Source organism: Dendrobates tinctorius, unplaced genomic scaffold (assembly GCF_039654945.1).
Source record: "Dendrobates tinctorius isolate UK_male_01 unplaced genomic scaffold, ASM3965494v1 ptg000020l, whole genome shotgun sequence".
Classification (NCBI taxonomy): domain Eukaryota; kingdom Metazoa; phylum Chordata; class Amphibia; order Anura; family Dendrobatidae; genus Dendrobates; species Dendrobates tinctorius.
In genome coordinates, this window is record NW_027361688.1 from 13,591,190 (window position 1) to 13,604,198 (window position 13,009).

The 13,009-nt window shown below is 47.1% G+C and overlaps 1 protein-coding gene and 1 pseudogene across 2 annotated transcripts in view; one reads left to right on the forward strand and one right to left on the reverse strand.

Moving 5' to 3' along the window:
* Positions 1-5,983: 5,983 nt before the first annotated feature.
* MPPED1 (metallophosphoesterase domain containing 1) overlaps positions 5,984-13,009 on the forward strand; it is a 79,123-nt gene continuing 72,097 nt past the window's right edge. The window contains exon 1 of one of the 2 annotated variants that reach the window (XM_073567727.1): positions 5,984-6,086. The gene's annotated coding sequence lies outside the window, so the exon portion shown is untranslated. Of the gene's footprint in view, positions 6,087-6,482; positions 6,612-13,009 lie in introns of those variants that run through there. The other variant, XM_073567726.1, reaches the window with a different exon arrangement.
* On the reverse strand, positions 6,968-9,966 carry LOC141083454 (E3 ubiquitin/ISG15 ligase TRIM25-like; annotated as a pseudogene).

The window sequence follows — 13,009 nt, forward strand, 5'->3', positions numbered from 1 at the left end:
GGATTTTACATGGGCAGCTAGATTTTCTTGTGCAATGTCCTCAGGTATGCCACGTATTTTAAGATTATTGCGGCGACTTCTGTCCTCTAAGTCCGCCAGTTTCGTTCTAAGTTTTTGCATTTCTGAGGACAGGTATTCAATGTCAACTGTAGAGTCTGTGGCTTTGTGTTCTAGTCTTACAATTCGTTTTTCTTGTTCTGCAAGTGTCATTTCGAATTTGTCCAATGCTCTATCCATTTTGTTTTAATGTTTATGAAAATGAAGCTCAAATTTCTTATCAATATTATCCGTTAGTTTATTTAGGAGATGTTCAATGTTATCAATAGAGAGGGTTTGACCAGCTTTGGACGCAGAGAGAGGAGGGAAATTAGAGTTATAGTCTTGTTGGGGAGCGTCCAGTCTAGGCTTATTTTTAGCTGGACTAATATTAGGGGAGTAATCGCTTGAATCCTCAACCTCTTCTGAGGCTTCTCTAGATAAGGCAGAGTGTTTCTCTCCCCAAGACCCTGGGGTCTGTCTTTTGGAATTGAGTGATAAGTCCATCTCATCGGATAGTAGATTCTTTTTAGAGTGGGTGGTTTCAGGCCTATTTTGACTCGGGAGTTTAGATCCCAAAAGAATATCGTATCTTTTTAGCGGAGACCTAGATTTGAGTGGACTAAGGACATTAGCTTGGTCGTTTGAATGGTAATTTTTTCTACATGGTTTATGGGAAGATGAGGTATTAGACTTTACGAGTGACCTGGAATTTTTCATTGTGTGTATGATAAGTAAAATTCGTGTACTCCCCTCTAAATTTTAACAAAATTACCTCTTTGTCTTAGGTTACTCGTCTTGGCTGGATTGATGGCAGAACAAGAAGAGAAGTGATTCCTGCAGTACAATTCTACAGAGTGATAACAATATGAGGAAATATACTAGAGTAAAATTCGGGTTAGAAAACACTAGAATCACTAAAGGTTACCAGAATTATTCACATCATATACGGATGTAGCAGTTACTAGAATCAATCACGGAATATACTAGAATTAAGGTAAATTCCACAAGAAAGTCAATATTGATCCACAAAGTATCTGAGTTGACCCAAGAGGTGTTTAAACAAAACTTTCAGTATAATAGTTCAGGCTACTAGGTGCAACAACTTAAGTGCTTTAATCTCAGAGACACTAGGATTAGGTCCAGAAGGGATGCCAATGCAGAATTTGGGGTCTCTTCTAAGCTTGTAGTAGGTTCTTTAATTATCATTGAGATCGCAGCTGCGAACTAAAATAGGATCCCAAAGGATGTCGCAACAGAGATCACCAGGCGCTGTTAGGCTAATGTAAGTAGGTCCTTATCACAGTTGGACCTAGCGTCGCTCGGAACAATGAGGTCCTAAGAACTAGTTGTGACCCAGGAGCAATCACCTGTGAATCAATTTACTGTTAAAGTATATGTAAACAGCTTAGGAGATGCAGGGGATGTAGGTGCTGTGATTGGAGGTCGCAACTTTGATGCAGAAAGAGATCCCTTATATGGGACTGAAGACTGTAAATTGTATATACTCTGTGGGCCTCTCCACCACTGCTACAGGGGGATGGATAAGTCCCCGCAGCTCCAGAAGGGATGAGCAGGCAGCGAGAGTTCTAAGTACGCAGCGTGGATCGCCGGGGAGAGCGGGAGTCGGCTACAGTGAAACCGAAAGCAAAAGTAGGAGTTTCCCCCGCGCTCCCGGAGATGCCGCAGCTGCGTCACGTTTTATAGGCAGAGATCGCAGCTTGCATGTAAAGGAAGCTCTCCCCTAAAAGCTGAAGACGGTCGCCTGTAATCATCTAGTGAGCCTCTCCGCCGCTGCCGCAGGGAGTTGGAGATGTCCTTGCAGCTCCAGAAGGGACGAGCAGGCTGCGTGAGTTATAGAGACGCAGCGGGGTCGCCGGGGAGAACAAGGGCCGGCTGCGGTAGAGGTGGGAGGGGTTTATCTCGTACTGGAGGCGCCGCAGCTGCGACCACAGAGCCCCGCACGGCAAAGCTCCGGGAGCTGATGGAGGTAGTCAAACCGCTGGAGAAGTCGCCCAAGGGGGTGGCAAGGGCTGAAGTCGGTGAGCGCTATACTCACAATCGCGCCCCATTCTCTCAAAGGAGCCACAGTCTGAGTCGCCGTCCCAGTTCCTGAGAAGGGGTCACAGCTGAGATGTCACTCGTCCTCTTCACCACTGAATCGTTGTAGAACCGCTGTGAGGGTCTGTTGTCCCGGTCTTCCGACGCAGGGTCACAGCTGCGATCTGCGGCTGGCGGTGGCCTAATTCTCTCTTTTTGTGGCTTTCTCCTTCTGTTGGAGCCCAGATGAAGATTAGGGGGTCCTGGGGGTTGCAGATGGGTGCCTCATCGGTGATGCCTTGCAGAATTTGAGGGGACCTTAAGGTAGAAATCCTGTGGTGTAAGTACTGGCAGGCCCAGAAGTGAGGTCTGGTGAGGATGTGGGCCTCAATACCTATCTTCTCTCAAAAGTTGATTTAGATGATAACTTTTGGAGCCAAAAGTATCTTCAAAGTGCCAGAAGGACTCTGAGAGATATTTGGAGACAGGATGGCTTGCTGAAGTTGAGTTAAAAGTCGGATTTTGAGGTGTCCCTTCAGAGCTCCCAAGAAACCTGTATCACATGTCTGTGAGCTAGGCCACGCCCCCCGTACCAATTTTTTATGTTATGTGTGACTCCGGCCTACTGCAGACTATTTTTCCACAGACCAATTTGGTCTGTGGAAAAAAAATCACAGATATGTGCTGCCCCATAGTATAACATTGGAGCGAGTGCTATCTGATAAACCATCACATTGCAATACCTAGTAATACCCTGATGGCGGCCCTTTGTGTCTCTGTAAGGAGGAAGACCGGGCTGCGGGTACCTGTGCTGCGCCGGGTCCGGAACTGTCGAGGCTGCATCCCATTTCCGGGGGAAGAAATAGGGGACCGGACAGGCCCCATGATCCAGGAAGAGGGGGTGTGTTTAGTCAGGGAACCCGGCCAGAAGCTGGGGGAAAAAGCGTGCAAAAGTGCAAAGGCCCCCGTGAGCAGCAAGGCAGGCAGCGCACTCTGAACCGCCGATGCTGCGATGGATTGCAGCAGGCGGCATGCAGCAGGCTGAGGGGAGTGCTCTGTCCCTAGAGCACCTGTGCCATGCAGGCCTGCATTCGGTTACTTCCACCGTCACCAGCGGGGATTTGAGAAAGAGAAGTGCAGTGTGCCTGGTGGCTACCAAAGGTGCCGTACGCTCCATGTCTGTGAGTACAGCGCACATGCCATATAAGAGAGACCAGACACGGGACAGACACTTGTGCCCTGTTTTGCCAGTTTATACTTGCCGGTCTACGTTGGACTCGGACAACGCTGCAGCCTTAATTTTGTCGGCCACATCAACTTATGGACTAGGGGATCAGCAGAAGGTACCGGAGACCGACCGCTGCTGCCAGAAGATGGATCCTTGTTGCCTACAGGACCTTCTTGGATATGCACCGTGCCAGCCGTTGTTGGCGCTATTGACTTTCCAGCAGAATTCACAGTATGAGGAACTTCTGACATGTTAAATGGTTCACAAGAACTGCCGTTACCTGATTCATTGTTCCTTAACTCTGCATATCCTTTGCAAATTGAACTGTTTATTCCCTCATTTAACTGTTTATCTACCATTGTTAATTAAAATTGTTAACCCTTGCTCTGCCTCCTGTCCGTCACTGCATGTTACATCTCAGTGGAGAGATGAGTGTGAATTTGCCTCTCTGTGGAAACTTCTATGGGAGCCCGGCAGGTGTAATCATCTGTATCCAGAGCTCCCATAGAAGTCACCAGAGAGAATTACATGTGTGACCACCTCAGCCCTGACGGTGACAACGCCATCATGTGTAAGATGAGAATACCTCTATAATGGCCAATGAACAGTTTTCTGATAAATAATCGTTGCGGTTCTGTACATGTTTTTTTCCACTGACGTCAATGGGAGACAAACGCCATGAATAGAGCATAAGAGGATTTATAGAAAGAAACGTTGGATATAAAGAGTTGTCCACTACTTTTATAATGATCACATACCCTTAGGATAGGTCACCATTATAATATCGGGGGAGGGTGGAGCACCTGCCATAATATCATTACCATATCATTGTACTATGGCCTCCATAGTGGGCAATGGCCAATAAGAGATGGTCCTAATAGAGAGAACTGTAAAGTTTCTGGGAAGTTTCAGGCAAGATCGGGGGCGGATGGGATTTGCTGACTCTTCCATGAGTCCGGATCGTCTCTTCTTCTTCTGGCCCTGGTGCGATGGCTGCCTGTGAGCCCCCTACATCTACGCCTCCAGCCCCCACTATATCACAAGGAGACACGTGACAGAGTAGTAATATTACAGGAGGGGAGGACAGTTTATTATACCGAGCGGTTACATTAGATATAATACAGTGTGAGGATTACAGGAAAAACACAATCTCCAAAATGAAAGAAAACCTGAAATATCCCAGAAGTGACAACACGGGACATAACGACAACCCTTGTCCTGTGAGACAGAAAGGTGGAATAAGGCTGTCACACAGATTATTGTATGATGAGCAGTTATACATTCTCCTGTTACACTTTATCAATTCCTCACTAGGTGCGATATGTATAGGCCGCGTCTCTGCACCCTCGGTCCTATTGTAAGGCCCAGACTGTGATGAGCGTCATAGGAAACTGCCAGTGACGGTATACAGCAATCCTGAGATTATACCGTATATAGTACAAGCGAGCAAACGGCTGCAAGACTGAAAAAGAAGGAAAAACTAAACAAAAGATATAAAAAATAGGAACAAAAAACAATTAACATATTGTATCCTCCCAGTTACAAACAATGACAATTTAAAATATAAAATATTTCGTATTCCCGCGTCCACAAAAATCCAAACTGTTGAAAAAATAAAATAATTTCACCCGTACGGTGAACATCATGAAGAAAAAAAGGAAATAAATCAAATTTTTTTCCGTCACCACAATTCCCTGAAAAAATCAGTCAAAAAGTGATCACAATATTATATAGACCCAAAAATGGCAGCTATAAAACTACATTATGTAGAAAACAAGCCCTGAAAAGTAAAGCCGATCTCTAAATAAGGGGGACACCAAGCAATTTATTTTCAGGCCATGTTCACACGTTGAGTATTTGGTGAGGTTTTTTTTACCTCAGTATTTGTGACCAAAACCAGGAGAGGAACAATCAGAGGAAAAGTCTAATAGAAACCCGTCACCACTTCTGTATTATCACCCACTCCTGGTTTTGGTTTATAAACACTGAGGTAAAATACTGACCAAATACTGATCGTGTGATCGTGGCCTAAGGGGAGGTTCAGACGAGAATATAAAAAATCGTCAGTTTCATCCAGAAAAGTAGAACCATTATTTTCTCACTTATCATCCGTCTGCAATTCGTTTTTACAGCAGCAGCTATTAACCATTTAGTTTCCTGTTACAGCAGTGGCGTAACTACAACGTTATGGGCCCAGGTGCGAACTTTCAAATGGGGCCTCCCCATGCCAAAATACACATACAGCTCCACTCCGTACAACCCGTACACACACGGCTCTGCTCCGTACACCTCGTACACACGCGGCTCCGCTCCATACACCTCGTACACACGCGGCTCCGCTCCATACACCTCGTACACACGCGGCTCCGTTCCGTACACACGCAGCTCCGCTCCGTACACACACGGCTCCGCTCCGTACACCTCGTTCACACGCGGCTCCGCTCCGTACACACACGGCTCCGCTCCGTACACCTCGTACACACGCGGCTCCGCTCCATACACCTCGTTCACACGCGGCTCCGCTCCGTTCACACGCGGCTCCGCTCCGTACACACGCAGCTCCGCTCCGTACACACGCGGCTCTGCTACATCCACCCTGTAAACCCCTCCTGACCCCACACATACACTTCCCCTCATCCAGCACCATGACAACCAGCACAGCAGAGTCCTGCAGACACCAAGGCCCCTGATCATGTGACCCCTGACTCCTCCCCTCCTGTGACCTCATCACAGGTCTTGTGCGCACATTAGAGAAAACAGCCTAGTGACGTCATTGCAGGCTGTGAGTGTCTGCTGTCAGTGCAGTGGGTCTCTGCGGGAGGGCGAGGATGGGGTGCATGGGGGGCGTGACAGCTCAGTGCAGTGCGGAAAAATAGACTCCTGGGCAGGACGCAGGGGGTCAAAAACGGTACTGTCCCGCGAGAATCGGGACGGTTGGGAGATATGCCTGCCGGGCCCCTGACTCCCCCCGGGCCTGGTCGCATTGGCGACTGCTGTGGCCGTGGTAGTTACGCCTCTGCAGATCGGACGCTATATTGTGACGTGATTTTTTTTTCTTGCACACCCATAGACATGAACGGGGGAGTCTCTGCGCCATGGAATAACATTGGCCCAAGTGTGGTTGGGTGAAATATAAGGTCGTGTGCAGGAGCCCTGAGGGTCGTTCTCCAGACGGTCTTTTTGGTATGAGTGATACTGGTGAAAAATAACAGACGGCGCCAGGAACAATGTCGGCTGGTGAAAAATATCCCAGCATGTGCGAGTATCTTGTGGAAATCGGGTGAGACTCATCTGTTCAAGTCTATGGGTGAGTAAAAAAATAAAAATAAAATGTGCTGCCATACAGTGCCACGGTATAGGATCTGATTTGTACGGATACATTATAATTCAGTAACACAGGAAACTGTAAATGGTTAATAATTGCTGTAAAAAAACAAATTGTACAGGGAGGAAAGTGAGAAAAAGATCGTCCCACTTTTCTGGATGATTTTTTATACGGTTTTGTGAAGCTCCGCTAAAACTAATAACAGTAATGATCCTGGGGGGTCGTCCATAATGGGGTCCACAGATCACATGACCTGTAATATTAACTGTTCAGCCAATCAGATTCCCCTCCCTGTGATATCACCGGTCTCAGGGCAAATATCTTACAGCAATTATTATTCAGCTGCAGATTCTAATCCAGGCATCAGCAATATATGATGGGATATTTACAAGTAATGCAGGATGAAGGGGCTCGGAGAAGGTGGCAGTGAAGGTGTGTAAGTGTCTGATGGGGTCACGCAGCTCATAAAAGGACAACTGCCCGACCTCATAATCCAGACATATCCTGACTCTATCACTGGAGATCTTGTCAGGTAACCGGATCACTTTACTGTCATGTCTCACTGAATACTGATTATAATATTTCCACAAACTCCAGGACTTGTTATTATTTCCAATCTCTGACTGCTGCCCCCTCCTGTCTATACTGGGGTAACACATCCCCACCATCCACCTCCCTGATCTACTGCTCTCCACATCCCAGTAATGTCGTCCTGAGGTAAATCCCCTCCTGCTCATCACCTGATTATAACCCTGGAATCTCTCTGCTGTTTCTGGACGATTCTGCTCCTCTCGTGTCCAGGTTGCAGTTTTCAGGTCGTCTGATATAAGGAGATTATTAGCAGCTGTGGTTACATCCAGTAATATGTCTGCAGGACCCTCCACATAGATCCCGCTCCTTATACCTGATATTACGTCACATAATGTGTGTAATGTGTGTGAGATCACAGCCACATCCAGGTCATCTCCATCATGGGGCTGTTTATCACATCCCCCTGTGTCCTCATCACCTCCCTCCTCCTCAGGATCACACAAGTCACCGGAGTCTGGTTCCTGTAGGACAGTCAGTGGATCCGTCATGTTACACAGCTCCTCAATGTGTCTCATCTTCCTGGACAGCTCGTCCTTCTTTATTTCCAGCTGATGGATCAGAGCAGACAGTGGCAGTGACTCTTCCTTTTCCTGCCTGGAGATCTCACTCAGGACCTTCTTCTCCAGGTCGTCCACCCGTCTCCTGATGTCTGTACACAGGGCAGTGACTCTCTCGGCTTCTCCAGCTGCTTTTTCTTGAGCTTTTCTCCTGTGTTCCTCCAGACTCTAGACTCTTTCCTCAGTCTCCTTTCTCTTTGTGATCAGTTTCTGGAGAACATTTGTCAGTTTCTCCTTCTTCTTCTTTGAGGCCTCATCCAGCATCTCCACCCGATGTCCCCAATGTTCTCCAGCCAAACTGCAGGACACACAGATACAGATGGCATCCCGAGTACAATAATACTTTATAAGTTCCTTATGGACAGAACATTTCCTTTTCTCCAGAGAAGTGCTGGGATCAGATAAGACGTGTTCTACTGATTTGGGGTGAGACCTCAGGTGTTTATCACACAGAGAAGCCTCACAGTGTAGACAGGATCTAACAGCAGGTACCGGAGAGTCCACACAGTAAGTGCAGCAGATCCCGGTGATCTCCTCTTGTTCTTGCTGAGTAATCAGGAAACGTTCTGCGACATTATAATAATAATATAATAATAATAAATTTTATTTTTATAGCGCCGACATATTCCGCAGCACTTTACATTTCAGAGGGGATTTGTACAGACAATAGACATTACAGCATAACAATAATCACATACAGTAGATTATAACACATACCAAGAGGAGTGAGGGCCCTGCTCGCAAGCTTACAGTCTATGAGGAAAGAGGGAGACACGAAAGGTGGGTGGTAACAGTTACCCTGAATTGTATGGACCAGTCATAATGTTAAGTGTGTAACAGTACAGACACAGAGGGCTAATGGAGGCATAAAGCATGTGGGAACATGATGCGGGGAACCTGGTTATGGTAAAACTTTTGGTTCTGCCACACAGGGATAGATTAGGTCAATGTGTTGAGGCGATAGGCCAGTCTGAATAAATGCGTTTTCAGGACACGCTTAAAATTGTGGGGATTGGGGACTAATCGTATTGACCTGGGAAGTGCATTCCAAAGAATTGGTGCGGCACGTGTAAAGTCTTGGAGACGGGAGTGGGAGGTTCTGACTATTGAGGATGCTAATCTCAGGTCATCAGCAGAACGGAGGGCGCGGGTAGGGTGGTATACTGAAACAAGGGAGGAGATGTAGGGTGGTGCTGAGCCATGGAGGGCTTTGTGAGTGAGGGTAATAAGTTTATACTGAATTCTGGAGTGGATGGGTAGCCAGTGTAATGACTGGCACAAGGTAGAGGCATCAGTGTAACGATTGGTGAGGAATATGATCCTGGCTGCAGCATTCAAGACAGATTGGAGGAGGGAGAGTTTGGTAAGAGGGAGACCGATTAGAAGAGAGTTACAATAGTCAAGACGAGAATGAATAAGAGAAACAGTAAGAGTTTTTGCAGAGTCAAAGGTAAGAAAAGGTCGAATTCTAGAAATGTTTTTGAGGTGCAGATGACAAGAGCGAGCCAGTGATCGAATGTGGGGGGCAAAGGAAAGCTCGGAATCAAGTATGACCCCAAGACAGCGGGCATGTTGCTGGGGAGTAATAGTGGAACCACACACAGAAATGGCAATGTCGGGTATAGGTACATTAGTAGCGGGAGGAAACACCAGGAGTTCAGTCTTTGACAGGTTCAGTTTCAGATATAGTGAGGACATGATATTAGACACAGCGTTTAGACAATCGCCGGTGTTTTCTAGAAAGGCTGGCGTGATATTATGGAGATTTATGTTCCTCATCAGTGTCGGCCGCTCCTGAAACTCTTCTCTGCAGTCAGGACAGGAATAAACTCCAGACTCGTCCTGTGTATCCAGCACACGACCAATACAGACCCGGCAGAAGTTGTGTCCACATCTCAGCGTTACAGGGTCCATAAATGTAGATAAACAGATGGAGCAGAGCAGCTCGTCTCTCAGATCAGCAGACACCATGGCTGACAGAAGAAGGAAGAAACGAAACTGGAAGTGTCTATTCTATTACTCAATACTTAGCAATGTTGTAGTTACACCCAGTCACTTAACCCTTTTCCTTCTTTCCTAAAGCGATAACTTTTTAATTCTCCAATCAATATAGCCATATGAAGATTTGGTTTAGTAAGAAGATTGTATGTGTTAAATACACAATTTTGCTGCCTCTTTACTGTATTGTCTGATTGTTCTTTGTTGGGGGTGGTGCGTCATTAAATGAAAGAGCAGAAATTCTATCATTTTTTCTTTTTGCAAGACTTGTTTTGGAATATTCATCTCCAGGGCCGGCGTCAGCACCCAGCGCACCCAGGCAATATCTTGGGGAGAATTTTCATCTTGAAAATATTAATTCTAGCCACCCAGGAGGTCATAAACAGATGTAAGGTGTCCAGCTCAGTCTTTATCTGTCTGAATAAAGCAGTATAGTTCGCCTCTATGATATGTTGAGAGTGTGTAAGCGTTATACCAAGGTAAGGGATACCCTGATCAGTCCAACGAAAGGGAAACTTATTCTCTAATTCAGCTTTGGTGACCAAAGGGACCGCGACAGGGAATACCAGTGATTTGGATGCATTCAGTTTGTAATAGGATACTGACGCAAACTCCTCTAGTTCAACCATGGCGGCCGAAAACGACCGCTCCAGGTCCACACAGGCTATGATGACGTCGTCCGCGTAAAGACCGATCTTGTGAGCAGCCGGGCCCACCATCAGACCTAAGATATCAGAGTTAAGACAGATTTTCACCGCCAGTGGCTCCATGCATAATGCAAATATAATGGGGGATAGTGAGCATCCCTGTCGCGTCCCATTAGTGATCAAAAAGGGGGTAGATACAAACCCAGAGGCTAGGACTCTGGCAGATGGGGTGGAATATATGGCTAAAATCGCCGAAAGGATGGGGCCCTCCATACCAAACTTCCTAAGAACACTTCCCAAATATCCCCAGTGCACCCTATCAAAGGCCTTCTCAGCGTCCAACGACAGGAATGCACTGGGAAGGCCCGACAGTTTCCGCCACCCTAATGAGATTCAACATTCGGCAGGTACCATCCTTGGTTTCCCGGCCAGCCACAAAACCGACCTGGTCAGGAGAGACAAGAGAGGGGATTATCAAATGAAGGCGGGAGGCTAGCAATTTGGTATATATCTTTAAATCACAATTCAATAAATCAATGGGTCTAAAATTCCCAGGACTATCAGGGGTCTTACCTGGCTTAGGGAGAGTGGTAATAGTAGCTTCCAAATTAGGGGCAGCAACTTTGCCTGAATCCCGCCAACTTGAAAACAACCTCAATAGATATGGGGCCAGAAGTTCCTGAAAAGTGCGATTATATTCATTTGAAAGTCCATCCGGACCAGGCGCGGTGTGTAGCTTACTGCTTTTAATAGTTTTTTTGATCTCCTCTTCTGTAAATGGGGCGTTTAACAATAATAATTGTTCTTGGGATACACGCGGTAAATTAACTGATTGCAGATATGAATCGATTGCTACCTGAGTAGGTTGACGGTTCTGCGGGTCAGAATGTAAGTTATATAAATGGGAGTAGTACTTTACAAATGTCTCCGCGATGTCAATCGGATTCCTAACCAGACACCCATTCTGATCTTGTAAACCATCTATTCTGGATTCAGCCTCTCGTTTACGTACCCTACGTGCCAGTATTGCTCCCGCCCTATCTCCAGTGGCGTAAAAGTGAGTTTTAAGCTTACGTAAATTACGGGCATAGGCAGAAAGCAAAACCTCCCGCAACTGAAAGCGAACCCCGTATATCTCATCCGACACCGCCTGCGAGGGTGAAGTTTTAGGCTAGTTTCACACTAGCGCTTTTGAGCACAGCGACGGCCTGCGCACGGCCGCCGCCAAGCCCCGCCCCCTGCCGCGCCTCTGCCGGTAGCTCCGCCTACCGGCGCATGGCGCTGCATGCGTCCTGCGTCCCCTATCTTTGTCACTGGGGGCGCAGGCCGTGCGCAGTATGCGTTTGGCAGCGCATGCGCCTTTTTGACGGTGCACCGAGCGCAACCAAACTGCATCAGGTTGCATTTGGCGCAGGTCGGCGCACCGTTAAAAGGACGCATGCGCCGCCAAACGCATACTGCGCACGGCCTGCTCCCCCAGTGATAAAGATAGGGGACGCAGGACGCATGCAGCGTCATGCGCCGGTAGGCGGAGCTACCGGCGGAGGCGCGGCAGGGGGAGGGGCTTAGCGGCGGCCGTGCGCAGGCCGTCGCTGTGCTCAAAAGTGCTAGTGTGAAACTAGCCTTATTCAGTGATTCCAACTGGTCAAGTCTAGCTAAGAGGTCATCCCGAATCCCTCTATTACGCTTCAGTATGGAGGCTTGTTGTATGAGATATCCCCGTATAACCACTTTATGCGCAGCCCATAGTGTTTCATCTGAAACTTCCCCATTATCGTTAACATGGAAGTAGTGAGTCAACTCAGTAGAGATACCACACGTCACCTTCTCATTTAGTAAAAGAGACGGGTTCAGACGCCACCGAAAAGCAGGGTTCGCATGATGTTTTAACGCTAACTGTAACACAATGGGAGCATGGTCAGACCAGGTAATTAATCCTATGCTGGAGGAGACGCACCTAGGAAGAACCGAAGTATCCACCAGAATATGGTCTATCCGAGTATATGTACGGTGTCGGAAGGAATAAAAGGTATAATCTTTTTCACTCGCGTGGGAGTACCTCCAGGAATCGTGTAGATGATATTCTTTGGCTATGCCTTTCAACTCCCCCCTAGGCCGAATGCCACCTCGTGAGCAGTCTAGATCCCTGTCCATGGGAAGATTAAAGTCTCCACAGTATATCTTTTCACCCTGCGCCAGGCCATCCACTCTATGTAGTACTTTGAGGATAAATGTCTGTTGCGAATGATTTGGGGCGTAGATGACTGTGATAGTGTGCAACTCGCCATTCAATGTGCATATGAGGGACAGAAATCTGCCCGCAGGTTCCGCTACCTTCCGAATACAATTGATGGCTAATGTATTTTTAAAGATGATGCACACCCCAGCCTTTTTAGTGTTATTATTAGCAAAGTAAAAGAGAACTGTGGGTGACGCAGCCTAAAATTATCAGCTTCTATCAGATGCGTCTCCTGCAGGCAGATAATCTCTGCACCTGATTTTTTTCACCTCTTTCCATAGGATGGACCTCTTACAGGGGGAGTTCAACCCCCTAACATTTAAAGACATAATGGTAACACTCATAATT